Here is a 12,678-nt window from a genome sequence, read left to right on the forward strand (position 1 = left end):
AATCCACTAGCAGATCAATTTCTGCCTAGAAAAAAACAAAACAAAATAAACATGAGATTTGTTTAATCTACTACACTGCTGGTACTGTATTATACTCATGCTGTGTTTTTTGCCAGATGGAAAGACCTATGTAATCAGCTGCAGATTACAAAGGGGTTTTCTGCCTGGAAAAACCACAGCATCAGTATAATACAGTACACACAGTGGTTTAAGTGTATGGTATGGGTGAGGATACAGGGAGGTAACTTGTGTATTGCGTATTTGTATACATGCGTATATTTTTTATTACTTTCCTCCCTGTTTGATCTTGTTATCCTACTGCCATTTGTGTATGCTGGTGATTTATATAGTGGAGTTGTGAGGTCTCAGGGGGATATTGCACTTATTGCGTCTTTGCACGTATAAGAAACTAAGTTTTAGCTCCTCTGTATTTGACTATTTCACCGAATTGCTGCTGTTCTGCCGCCTACTATCACATTGGTATCTATTTTTATCCATTAACTATATTATGTATTGTTTAATCGTCTACAGATTGTCCAGAATAGTGAGCCAATATGGATTTAGCTTAAATCCTAGCCCCCTAGTATCCTTATTCTTCCCGCTGCGAACCTCAACCAGTAGGGGTGAATGGTCCGAAACTGTTCTTACTCCGTATCGCATCTTACAGATATTACTCAGATTGCTCTCATTAGTAAATGCTAGATCGATCCTAGACATTGCTCTGCCCCCCCCCCCCCCCCCCCTACTGACACAGGAGTATACTCTCTTTCCTCCACCAAGATGTTCCCATATATCCACCACTCCCACCTCAGAACAGAATTGAGGCTGCGGGGAGTTGCAAGGGATACCTCCCCTTTTCCACATCAAGTGAAAATCTGTCTTTATTAGGATCAATGACCGCATTAAAATCCCCTATCAGGATTAAGCGGCATTCTGGTCTCTTTTCAGAAAAGAGCATTAACTGAAGCATTGGGTACATTGAAAATGGCGGAGGTATATAGAAAAAGGCTAGGATATAACTATCACCCTTAAGCTTGCCATGCAAGAAAATAAATCTGCCCTGGGCATCTATATGAGATTTTATAAGGGTGAAGTCTATGGAGTTATGAATAAGAACCGAAATACCCCTGGAGGAGCCACTAAAGGTAGAATGATACGATTGGGACTGCCATCCCGTTGTCAGGCGGAACAAGGTTTCCCTAGTTAGGTGAGTTTCTACTATACAGATAATTGCTGGAAGATATCTTTTTAATGCGTCCATAATCGCTTGCCTTTTAACTCTTTCCCCAAGTCCTCTGACGTTCCAAGCTACAATTCTAGTGGACATCTCTCACAAAAGGGAAAAAAAAAAAAAAAAGACCATTCCTGCAAGGTGGGTCCCCCCCCACTCTTGATCCGCCCGAGCTAGTCAGCGAACCTCTAACCTCCGGCCGTTCTCCCCCAGCCTGGCCCCCCCTCCTATCCCTCCAATCATAGTGAAGCACAATTTCAGATGCCCTATTGATCCATCCAGTCTGATGCCTGTTGTGGTGACTCAAAAAAAAAGGGAAGACCCGTTATGAATTACTCTTAATTTCGCTGGGTATTGTAAGGAGTATTTAACCTCCTTAGCCGCCAAGCGTTTCTTTATCTCTATAAAATTTCTTCTTCTTTCCTGAGTCTGCCGCGCAAAATCAGGAAAGAAGAGCAGTTTTGTACCCTGATATTCAATAGGTGTACATTCTCTTGCTCTCCTCAAGATACTATCTCTATCCGCGGACAGTAATAATTTAATTAAGACTGCACGCGGGGGTCTCCCTGGGATGGGTTTCCCTCCCGGAATTCGGTGGGCTCTTTCTATTTGAAACATAGAGGAAAAGTTATCGCTGCCAAAGCTGTTCATAAGCACATCTTTAACCCTGCTTTCACACCTGAGCGTTTTTGTCGCACGTTTTTATGCGCGTTTTTTGTAATAGTAAACGCGCGTTTGTGTCATTGACTGCAGTGTCCTATGGCCACAAACGCGCGTCAAAACGCCCCAAAGAAGCTCAAGTACTTGATTATGCGTCGGGCGTTTTACAGCGCGATTGTACGCGCTGTAAAACGCCCAGGTGAGAACCATTCCCATAGGGAAGCATTGGTTTTCATGTGTTGAGCGTTTTACAGCGCGTTTGAACGCGCTGTAAAACACTCAGGTGTGAACTTAGGGTAAGTTGTTCCTCTAGATGACGGCCTTCAACTCCTTCTGGGAAACCAATTATACGAACGTTGTTGCGCCTTGATTAGGGATGAGCGAACCCGAACTGTATAGTTCGGGTTCGTACCGAATTTTGGGGTGTCCGTGACACGGACCCGAACCCGGACATTTTCGTAAAAGTCCGGGTTCGGGTTCGGTGTTCGTCGCTTTCTTCGCGCTTTTGTGACGCTTTCTTGGCGCTTTTTGAAAGGCTGCAAAGCAGCCAATCAACAAGCGTCATACTACTTGCCCCAAGAGGCCATCACAGCCATGCCTACTATTGGCATGGCTGTGATTGGCCAGAGCACCATGTGACCCAGCCTCTATTTAAGCTGGAGTCACATAGCGCCGCCCGTCACTCTGCTCTGATTAGCGTAGGGAGAGGTTGCGGCTGCGACAGTAGGGCGAGATTAGGCAGATTAACTCCTCCAAAGGACTTGATTAACTGATCGATCTGCAGCTGTGGATCATTGAGCTGCTGATCCTCAATTGCTCACTGTTTTTAGGCTGCACAGACCGTTTGTCAGTCTCATTTTTCTGGGGTGATCGGCGGCCATTTTGTGTCTTGTGGTGCGCCAGCACAAGCTGCGACCAAGTGCATTTAACCCTCAATGGTGTGGTTGTTTTTTGGCTAAAGCCTACATCAGGGTGAAGCTGTGACACCAAGTGCATTTAACCAGCAATAGTCTGTTCATTTTTTGGCCATATACAAAATCAGGGGCAAGCTGCGCCTGTCACCAAGTGCATTTAACCCTCAATGGTGTGGTTGTTTTTTGGCTAAAGCCTACATCAGGGTGAAGCTGTCACACCAAGTGCATTTAACCAGCAATAGTCTGTTCATTTTTTGGCCATATACAAAATCAGGGGCAAGCTGCGCCTGTCACCAAGTGCATTTAACCCTCAATGGTGTGGTTGTTTTTTGGCTAAAGCCTACATCAGGGTGAAGCTGTCACACCAAGTGCATTTAACCAGCAATAGTCTGTTCATTTTTTGGCCATATACAAAATCAGGGGCAAGCTGCGCCTGTCACCAAGTGCATTTAACCCTCAATGGTGTGGTTGTTTTTTGGCTAAAGCCTACATCAGGGTGAAGCTGTCACACCAAGTGCATTTAACCAGCAATAGTCTGTTCATTTTTTGGCCATATCCCAGTCTAATTCTGTCACTAAATCCATACCGGTCACCCAGCGCCTAAATACTAGGCCTCAAATTTATATCCAGCTAAATCTGTCCCTAGTGCTGTAGCTGGGCGAGTTATTTAGTGTCCGTTCAAGCACATTTCTTGTTCTGGGTTGAAATACAATTCCCAATTTAGCAATTTCATAATTTAGTGGTTCCTGCTATATCAGAGCTCTTTGAAATCTATCCCAAAAAGGGTATATAATATTGAAGGTGCACATAGGGTCATTCAGAGTAACTTCACACACACCCGCTACTGTGTATTTCCAAGTCTAATTCTGTCACTAAATCCATACCGGTGACCCAGCGCCTAAATACTAGGCCTCAAATTTAATTCCCTCTAAATCTCTCGTTACCCACCGCTGTACTGTTGTTGCTGGGCAAGATATTTAGTGTCCGTCAAAGCACATTTTTTGTTCTGGGTTGAAGTACAATTCCCAATTTAGCAATTTCATAATTTAGTGGTTTCTGCTATATCAGAGCTATTTGAAATCTATCCCAAAAAGGGTATATAATATTGAAGGTGCACATAGGGTCATTCAGAATAACTTCACACACACCCGCTACTGTGTATTTCCAAGTCTAATTCTGTCACTAAACCCATACCTGTCACCCAGCGCCTAAATACTAGGCCTCAAATTTAAATCCCTCTAAATCTCTCGTTACCGTTGTCCTGTTGTAGCTGGGAAAGTTATTTAGTGCCCGTCAAAGCACATTTTTTGTTCTGGGTTGAAGTACAATTCCCAATTTAGCAATTTCATAATTTAGTGGTTCCTGCTATATCAGAGCTATTTGAAATCTATCCCAAAAAGGGTATATAATATTGAAGGTGCACATAGGGTCATTCAGAATAACTTCACACACACCCGCTACTGTGTATTTCCAAGTCTAATTCTGTCACTAAATCCATACCGGTGACCCAGCGCCTAAATACTAGGCCTCAAATTTAATTCCCTCTAAATCTCTCGTTACCCACCGCTGTACTGTTGTTGCTGGGCAAGATATTTAGTGTCCGTCAAAGCACATTTTTTGTTCTGGGTTGAAGTACAATTCCCAATTTAGCAATTTCATAATTTAGTGGTTTCTGCTATATCAGAGCTATTTGAAATCTATCCCTAAAAGGGTATATAATATTGAAGGTGCACATAGGGTCATTCAGAATAACTTCACACACACCCGCTACTGTGTATTTCCAAGTCTAATTCTGTCACTAAACCCATACCTGTCACCCAGCGCCTAAATACTAGGCCTCAAATTTATATCCAGCTAAATCTGTCCCTAGTGCTGTAGCTGGGCGAGTTATTTAGTGTCCGTTCAAGCACATTTCTTGTTCTGGGTTGAAATACAATTCCCAATTTAGCAATTTCATAATTTAGTGGTTCCTGCTATATCAGAGCTCTTTGAAATCTATCCCAAAAAGGGTATATAATATTGAAGGTGCACATAGGGTCATTCAGAGTAACTTCACACACACCCGCTACTGTGTATTTCCAAGTCTAATTCTGTCACTAAATCCATACCGGTGACCCAGCGCCTAAATACTAGGCCTCAAATTTAATTCCCTCTAAATCTCTCGTTACCCACCGCTGTACTGTTGTTGCTGGGCAAGATATTTAGTGTCCGTCAAAGCACATTTTTTGTTCTGGGTTGAAGTACAATTCCCAATTTAGCAATTTCATAATTTAGTGGTTTCTGCTATATCAGAGCTATTTGAAATCTATCCCAAAAAGGGTATATAATATTGAAGGTGCACATAGGGTCATTCAGAATAACTTCACACACACCCGCTACTGTGTATTTCCAAGTCTAATTCTGTCACTAAACCCATACCTGTCACCCAGCGCCTAAATACTAGGCCTCAAATTTAAATCCCTCTAAATCTCTCGTTACCGTTGTCCTGTTGTAGCTGGGAAAGTTATTTAGTGCCCGTCAAAGCACATTTTTTGTTCTGGGTTGAAGTACAATTCCCAATTTAGCAATTTCATAATTTAGTGGTTCCTGCTATATCAGAGCTATTTGAAATCTATCCCAAAAAGGGTATATAATATTGAAGGTGCACATAGGGTCATTCAGAATAACTTCACACACACCCGCTACTGTGTATTTCCAAGTCTAATTCTGTCACTAAATCCATACCGGTGACCCAGCGCCTAAATACTAGGCCTCAAATTTAATTCCCTCTAAATCTCTCGTTACCCACCGCTGTACTGTTGTTGCTGGGCAAGATATTTAGTGTCCGTCAAAGCACATTTTTTGTTCTGGGTTGAAGTACAATTCCCAATTTAGCAATTTCATAATTTAGTGGTTTCTGCTATATCAGAGCTATTTGAAATCTATCCCAAAAAGGGTATATAATATTGAAGGTGCACATAGGGTCATTCAGAATAACTTCACACACACCCGCTACTGTGTATTTCCAAGTCTAATTCTGTCACTAAACCCATACCTGTCACCCAGCGCCTAAATACTAGGCCTCAAATTTAAATCCCTCTAAATCTCTCGTTACCGTTGTCCTGTTGTAGCTGGGAAAGTTATTTAGTGCCCGTCAAAGCACATTTTTTGTTCTGGGTTGAAGTACAATTCCCAATTTAGCAATTTCATAATTTAGTGGTTCCTGCTATATCAGAGCTATTTGAAATCTATCCCAAAAAGGGTATATAATATTGAAGGTGCACATAGGGTCATTCAGAATAACTTCACACACACCCGCTACTGTGTATTTCCAAGTCTAATTCTGTCACTAAATCCATACCGGTGACCCAGCGCCTAAATACTAGGCCTCAAATTTAATTCCCTCTAAATCTCTCGTTACCCACCGCTGTACTGTTGTTGCTGGGCAAGATATTTAGTGTCCGTCAAAGCACATTTTTTGTTCTGGGTTGAAGTACAATTCCCAATTTAGCAATTTCATAATTTAGTGGTTTCTGCTATATCAGAGCTATTTGAAATCTATCCCTAAAAGGGTATATAATATTGAAGGTGCACATAGGGTCATTCAGAATAACTTCACACACACCCGCTACTGTGTATTTCCAAGTCTAATTCTGTCACTAAACCCATACCTGTCACCCAGCGCCTAAATACTAGGCCTCAAATTTATATCCAGCTAAATCTGTCCATAGTGCTGTAGCTGGGCGAGTTATTTAGTGTCCGTTCAAGCACATTTCTTGTTCTGGGTTGAAATACAATTCCCAATTTAGCAATTTCATAATTTAGTGGTTCCTGCTATATCAGAGCTCTTTGAAATCTATCCCAAAAAGGGTATATAATATTGAAGGTGCACATAGGGTCATTCAGAGTAACTTCACACACACCCGCTACTGTGTATTTCCAAGTCTAATTCTGTCACTAAATCCATACCGGTGACCCAGCGCCTAAATACTAGGCCTCAAATTTAATTCCCTCTAAATCTCTCGTTACCCACCGCTGTACTGTTGTTGCTGGGCAAGATATTTAGTGTCCGTCAAAGCACATTTTTTGTTCTGGGTTGAAGTACAATTCCCAATTTAGCAATTTCATAATTTAGTGGTTTCTGCTATATCAGAGCTATTTGAAATCTATCCCAAAAAGGGTATATAATATTGAAGGTGCACATAGGGTCATTCAGAATAACTTCACACACACCCGCTACTGTGTATTTCCAAGTCTAATTCTGTCACTAAACCCATACCTGTCACCCAGCGCCTAAATACTAGGCCTCAAATTTAAATCCCTCTAAATCTCTCGTTACCGTTGTCCTGTTGTAGCTGGGAAAGTTATTTAGTGCCCGTCAAAGCACATTTTTTGTTCTGGGTTGAAGTACAATTCCCAATTTAGCAATTTCATAATTTAGTGGTTCCTGCTATATCAGAGCTATTTGAAATCTATCCCAAAAAGGGTATATAATATTGAAGGTGCACATAGGGTCATTCAGAATAACTTCACACACACCCGCTACTGTGTATTTCCAAGTCTAATTCTGTCACTAAATCCATACCGGTGACCCAGCGCCTAAATACTAGGCCTCAAATTTAATTCCCTCTAAATCTCTCGTTACCCACCGCTGTACTGTTGTTGCTGGGCAAGATATTTAGTGTCCGTCAAAGCACATTTTTTGTTCTGGGTTGAAGTACAATTCCCAATTTAGCAATTTCATAATTTAGTGGTTTCTGCTATATCAGAGCTATTTGAAATCTATCCCAAAAAGGGTATATAATATTGAAGGTGCACATAGGGTCATTCAGAATAACTTCACACACACCCGCTACTGTGTATTTCCAAGTCTAATTCTGTCACTAAACCCATACCTGTCACCCAGCGCCTAAATACTAGGCCTCAAATTTAAATCCCTCTAAATCTCTCGTTACCGTTGTCCTGTTGTAGCTGGGAAAGTTATTTAGTGCCCGTCAAAGCACATTTTTTGTTCTGGGTTGAAGTACAATTCCCAATTTAGCAATTTCATAATTTAGTGGTTCCTGCTATATCAGAGCTATTTGAAATCTATCCCAAAAAGGGTATATAATATTGAAGGTGCACATAGGGTCATTCAGAATAACTTCACACACACCCGCTACTGTGTATTTCCAAGTCTAATTCTGTCACTAAATCCATACCGGTGACCCAGCGCCTAAATACTAGGCCTCAAATTTAATTCCCTCTAAATCTCTCGTTACCCACCGCTGTACTGTTGTTGCTGGGCAAGATATTTAGTGTCCGTCAAAGCACATTTTTTGTTCTGGGTTGAAGTACAATTCCCAATTTAGCAATTTCATAATTTAGTGGTTTCTGCTATATCAGAGCTATTTGAAATCTATCCCTAAAAGGGTATATAATATTGAAGGTGCACATAGGGTCATTCAGAATAACTTCACACACACCCGCTACTGTGTATTTCCAAGTCTAATTCTGTCACTAAATCCATACCGGTGACCCAGCGCCTAAATACTAGGCCTCAAATTTAATTCCCTCTAAATCTCTCGTTACCCACCGTTGTACTGTTGTTGCTGGGCAAGATATTTAGTGTCCGTCAAAGCACATTTTTTGTTCTGGGTTGAAGTACAATTCCCAATTTAGCAATTTCATAATTTAGTGGTTTCTGCTATATCAGAGCTATTTGAAATCTATCCCTAAAAGGGTATATAATATTCAAGGTGCACATTGGGTCATTCAGAATAACTTCACACACACACGCTTCTGTGCATTTCCAAGTCTAATTCTGTCACTAAATCCATACCGGTCACCCAGCGCCTAAATACTAGGCCTCAAATTTATATCCCGCTGAATTTGAATACAATACATTGGGCCAAATAATATATTTGTTGTTGTGGTGAACCATAACAATGAGAAAAACATCTAGTAAGGGACGCGGACGTGGACATGGTCGTGGTGGTGTTAGTGGACCCTCTGGTGCTGGGAGAGGACGTGGCCGTTCTGCCACATCCACACGTCCTAGTGTACCAACTACCTCAGGTCCCAGTAGCCGCCAGAATTTACAGCGATATATGGTGGGGCCCAATGCCGTTCTAAGGATGGTAAGGCCTGAGCAGGTACAGGCATTAGTCAATTGGGTGGCCGACAGTGGATCCAGCACGTTCACATTATCTCCCACCCAGTCTTCTGCAGAAAGCGCACAGATGGCGCCTGAAAACCAACCCCATCAGTCTGTCACATCACCCCCATGCATACCAGGGAAACTGTCTCAGCCTCAAGTTATGCAGCAGTCTCTTATGCTGTTTGAAGACTCCGCTGGCAGGGTTTCCCAAGGGCATCCACCTAGCCCTTCCCCAGCGGTGAAAGACATAGAATGCACTGACGCACAACCACTTATGTTTCCTGATGATGAGGACATGGGAATACCACCTCAGCATGTCTCTGATGATGACGAAACACAGGTGCCAACTGCTGCGTCTTTCTGCAGTGTGCAGACTGAACAGGAGGTCAGGGATCAAGACTGGGTGGAAGACGATGCAGGGGACGATGAGGTCCTAGACCCCACATGGAATGAAGGTCGTGCCACTGACTTTCACAGTTCGGAGGAAGAGGCAGTGGTGAGACCGAGCCAACAGCGTAGCAAAAGAGGGAGCAGTGGGCAAAAGCAGAACACCCGCCGCCAAGAGACTCCGCCTGCTACTGACCGCCGCCATCTGGGACCGAGCACCCCAAAGGCAGCTTCAAGGAGTTCCCTGGCATGGCACTTCTTCAAACAATGTGCTGACGACAAGACCCGAGTGGTTTGCACGCTGTGCCATCAGAGCCTGAAGCGAGGCATTAACGTTCTGAACCTGAGCACAACCTGCATGACCAGGCACCTGCATGCAAAGCATGAACTGCAGTGGAGTAAACACCTTAAAACCAAGGAAGTCACTCAGGCTCCCCCTGCTACCTCTTCTGCTGCTGCCGCCTCGGCCTATTCTGCTGCTGCCGCCTCGGCCTCTTCCTCCGCCTCTGGAGGAACGTTGGCACCTGCCGCCCAGCAAACAGGGGATGTACCACCAACACCACCACCACCACCTCCGTCACCAAGCGTCTCAACCATGTCACACGCCAGCGTTCAGCTCTCCATCTCACAAACATTTGATAGAAAGCGTAAATTCCCACCTAGCCACCCTCGATCCCTGGCCCTGAATGCCAGCATTTCTAAACTACTGGCCTATGAAATGCTGTCATTTAGGCTGGTGGACACAGACAGCTTCAAACAGCTCATGTCGCTTGCTGTCCCACAGTATGTTGTTCCCAGCCGGCACTACTTCTCCAAGAGAGCCGTGCCTTCCCTGCACAACCAAGTATCCGATAAAATCAAGTGTGCACTGCGCAACGCCATCTGTAGCAAGGTCCACCTAACCACAGATACGTGGACCAGTAAGCACGGCCAGGGACGCTATATCTCCCTAACTGCACACTGGGTAAATGTAGTGGCAGCTGGGCCCCAGGCGGAGAGCTGTTTGGCGCACGTCCTTCCGCCGCCAAGGATCGCAGGGCAACATTCTTTGCCTCCTGTTGCCACCTCCTCCTTCTCGGCTTCCTCCTCCTCTTCTTCCACCTGCTCATCCAGTCAGCCACACACCTTCACCACCAACTTCAGCACAGCCCGGGGTAAACGTCAGCAGGCCATTCTGAAACTCATATGTTTGGGGGACAGGCCCCACACCGCACAGGAGTTGTGGCGGGGTATAGAACAACAGACCGACGAGTGGTTGCTGCCGGTGAGCCTCAAGCCCGGCCTGGTGGTGTGTGATAATGGGCGAAATCTCGTTGCAGCTCTGGGACTAGCCAATTTGACGCACATCCCTTGCTTGGCGCATGTGCTGAATTTGGTGGTGCAGAAGTTCATTCACAACTACCCCGACATGTCAGAGCTGCTGCATAAAGTGCGGGCCGTCTGTTCGCGCTTCCGGCGTTCACATCCTGCTGCTGCTCGCCTGTCTGCGCTACAGCGTAACTTCGGCCTTCCCGCTCACCGCCTCATATGCGACGTGCCCACCAGGTGGAACTCCACCTTGCACATGCTGGACAGACTGTGCGAGCAGCAGCAGGCCATAGTGGAGTTTCAGCTGCAGCACGCACGGGTCAGTCGCACTACAGAACAGCACCACTTCACCACCAATGACTGGGCCTCCATGCGAGACCTGTGTGCCCTGTTGCGCTGTTTCGAGTACTCCACCAACATGGCCAGTGGCGATGACACCGTTATCAGCGTTACAATACCACTTCTATGTCTCCTTGAGAAAACACTTAGGGCGATGATGGAAGAGGAGGTGGCCCAGGAGGAGGAGGAGGAGGAGGAGGAAGAGGGGTCATTTTTAGCACTTTCAGGCCAGTCTCTTCGAAGTGACTCAGAGGGAGGTTTTTGGCAACAGCAGAGGCCAGGTACAAATGTGGCCAGCCAGGGCCCACTACTGGAGGACGAGGAGGACGAGGATGAGGAGGAGGTGGAGGAGGATGAGGATGAAGCATGGTCACAGCGGGGTGGCACCCAACGCAGCTCGGGTCCATCACTGGTGCGTGGCTGGGGGGAAAGGCAGGACGATGACGATACGCCTCCCACAGAGGACAGCTTGTCCTTATCCCTGGGCAGCCTGGCACACATGAGCGACTACATGCTGCAGTGCCTGCGCAACGACAGCAGAGTTGCCCACATTTTAACCTGTGCGGACTACTGGGTTGCCACCCTGCTGGATCCACGCTACAAAGACAATGTGCCCACCTTACTTCCTGCACTGGAGCGTGATAGGAAGATGCGCGAGTACAAGCGCACGTTGGTAGACACGCTACTGAGAGCATTCCCAAATGTCACAGGGGAACAAGTGGAAGCCCAAGGCCAAGGCAGAGGAGGAGCAAGAGGTCGCCAAGGCAGCTGTGTCACGGCCAGCTCCTCTGAGGGCAGGGTTAGCATGGCAGAGATGTGGAAAACTTTTGTCAACACGCCACAGCTAACTGCACCACCACCTGATACGCAACGTGTTAGCAGGAGGCAACATTTCACTAACATGGTGGAACAGTACGTGTGCACACCCCTCCACGTACTGACTGATGGTTCGGCCCCATTCAACTTCTGGGTCTCTAAATTGTCCACGTGGCCAGAGCTAGCCTTTTATGCCTTGGAGGTGCTGGCCTGCCCGGCAGCCAGCGTTTTGTCTGAACGTGTATTCAGCACGGCAGGGGGCGTCATTACAGACAAACGCAGCCGCCTGTCTACAGCCAATGTGGACAAGCTGACGTTCATAAAAATGAACCAGGCATGGATCCCACAGGACCTGTCCGTCCCTTGTCCAGATTAGACATTAACTACCTCCCCATAACCATATATTATTGGACTCCAGGGCACTTCCTCATTCAATCCTATTTTTATTTTCATTTTACCATTATATTGCGAGGCTACCCAAAGTTGAATGAACCTCTCCTCTGCCTGTGTGCTAGGCCTAAATATATGCCAATGGACTGTTGCAGTGGTGGGTGACGTGAAGCCTGATTCTCTGCTATGATATGAAGACTGATTCTCTGCTGACATGAAGCCAGATTGTCTGTTACGGGACCTTTCTCCTCTGCCTGGGTTCTGGGCCTAAATTTATGAAAATTGACTCTTACAGTGGTGGGTGACGTGAAGCCTGATTCTCTGCTATGATATGAAGACTGATTCTCTGCTGACATGAAGCCAGATTCTCTGTTACGGGACCTCTCTCCTCTGCCTGGGTGCTGGGCCTAAATTTATGACAATGGACTGTTGCAGTGGTGGCTGACGTGAAGCCTGATTCTCTGCTATGACATGCAGACTGATTCTCTGCTGTCATGAAGCCAGATTGTCTGTTA

This window comes from Bufo gargarizans, chromosome 4 (genome assembly GCF_014858855.1).
Source record: "Bufo gargarizans isolate SCDJY-AF-19 chromosome 4, ASM1485885v1, whole genome shotgun sequence".
Taxonomy (NCBI): Eukaryota; Metazoa; Chordata; class Amphibia; order Anura; family Bufonidae; genus Bufo; species Bufo gargarizans.